The sequence below is a fragment of the Gordionus sp. m RMFG-2023 genome, chromosome 1, assembly GCF_954871325.1.
Source record: "Gordionus sp. m RMFG-2023 chromosome 1, tfGorSpeb1-WG-v2, whole genome shotgun sequence".
Taxonomy (NCBI): Eukaryota; Metazoa; Nematomorpha; class Gordioida; order Chordodea; family Parachordodidae; genus Gordionus; species Gordionus sp. m RMFG-2023.
In genome coordinates, this window is record NC_088775.1 from 48,285,125 (window position 1) to 48,287,323 (window position 2,199).

General features: G+C 25.2%; 1 long non-coding RNA gene across 1 annotated transcript; it reads right to left on the reverse strand.

The window, feature by feature from the left end:
• Window positions 1-242: 242 nt before the first annotated feature.
• On the reverse strand, window positions 243-524 carry LOC135922866 (uncharacterized). The gene is made up of 3 exons (XR_010571057.1): window positions 487-524; window positions 403-444; window positions 243-354 (listed from the first exon to the last, which is right to left on the reverse strand). It is a non-coding gene; the product is annotated as an uncharacterized LOC135922866 (long non-coding RNA).
• Between the last annotated feature and the right edge of the window lie 1,675 nt (window positions 525-2,199).

Here is a 2,199-nt window from a genome sequence, read left to right on the forward strand (position 1 = left end):
GTGAGTTTTTAGGTAAAAACCTAATAATTAATAAATATCGTAATAGTTTTCTCTATTTTGAGAATATAAATAATTATTAGAAAATAGTAGATTTTTATTAAATTTAGATTTTATAAATTTATATTGGGCATTTTGCTTTAAAAAAATTAATTGATTTATTGAATAATCTTCAATGGCTATAAAAGATAATTTCCAGATAAAACTAGTAGCATATTTTAAATTTACCTTGATTGCTTGGAGTTCCTTAATGGATTATTAATGATGCTAAGATTAAAATTTCCAGGTTAACAAGATAGCATATTTTAAATTTTCTTTGGTTGGTTGGAGTTCCTGAATGGATTATATCAAGTGATGCTAAGATTAAAATTTCCAGGTTAACAAGATAGCATATTTTAAATTTACTTTGGTTGGTTGGAGTTCCTGAATGGATTATATCAAGTGATGCTAAAATTTCCAGGTTAACAAGATAGCATATTTTAAATTTACCTTGATTAGTTGGAGTTCCTGAATGGATTATATCAAGTGATGATAAGATTAAAATTTCCAGGTTAACAAGATAGCATATTTTAAATTTACCTTGATTAGTTGGAGTTCCTGAATGGATTATCAATTGATGCTAAGATTAAAATTTCTAGGTTAACAGCATATTTTAAATTTACCTTGATTAGTTGGAGTTCCTGAATGGATTATCAATTGATGCTAAGATTAAAATTTCCAGGTTAACAAGATAGTATATTTTAAATTTACCTTGATTAGTTGGAGTTCCTGAATGGATTATCAATTGATGCTAAGAAGAAAATTTCCAGGTTAACAAGATAGCATATTAATAATATATTCTAAGAAGAAAATTTCCAGGTTAACAAGATAACATAATAGTAATATATTCTATAATTTACCTGGGTTGGTTATGGTCTCAAATGATGCTGGAGAAAATATTTTAGATAAACTTTCTAAGCAGGCAAGAGCCATAATATGATTATTTTATATAAGATTAACAAAAAATATACCAGTGCATTGTTTGGATATATGAATGATATTGTTTTTAAATATCCCTTTACCCACACATAATGGCCTGGTGCATTTGTAATACATAGTAATATTATAACTATCATATTTTCTAAAATGTGAAGGAATCATAAGGTAATATTTATATATTAAGTATATTGTTAAATTGAGCATAAAAATTTTAAGCTTAAGCAAAATTTAGGAAAAAGTCACGCGACAAAACACAAAAAAAAGTATATCATACGGAACGATATGATCGCCAATATCATTGATTGAGAACAGATACTTCTATCCAACATAATATGTGGGTCTACTATTGGGTATTAAAATCCATCGATTATCCATTAATATTTTTATTATATCATCTGAGAATTCATAACTGTACTTCATCATTTTTGGATGCAGGCCTTTAAGAATATAATAATTATATACATTCAATCTTTCAAATTAGCATGTGTTGTTCACCATTTGCCATGAAAGCAGGGATTTATCAATATAATTTTATGTATTCAAACTTTCAAATTAGAAGCTATCAATTTTACATTAGACATAATGCTATTATAATATGTGATGGTATTAAGTTATTTTAAATTCTATCAATTCTCTTATAGTTGGTAAAAGAAACAAGTAAAATATAAGTTTAATAAAATTTTATTTCTACTTTAAAAAATAAAATAATAATAAATTAAATTATAATATGTATATCAACGACTGGTATATATACTGGTATTTGTAACAAAACATTTAAATTAATACTCAATAAATTATTTTACAAATTTGAATAAACAACACAATATGTAACAAAACATTTAAATTAATACTCAATTAATTATTTTACAAATTTGAATAAACAACACTATTAACATTCCCCTCCTCGACAAAGCATCAAGTTGCTGCTCAGAGGGCGCATAAGTCTGTCTGATGGCGAGAGTCCATACGTTTTTGTAGGTTAGAAAAGTTGCTGTACGTTATCATTATTATAAGGATCAAGTTTGAATATATGGAATAAAATTTTGGAATAAAAGAATTTGGAATAAAATTTTTGGAATATAAGAATTTGGAAAAAAATTTTTGGAATAGAAGAATTTGGAATAAACTTTTTGGAATAAAAGAATTTGGAATAAAATTTTTGGAATAGAAGAATTTGGAATAAAATTTTTGGAATAGGGAATGATGTAGAATAAAAATTTTGTA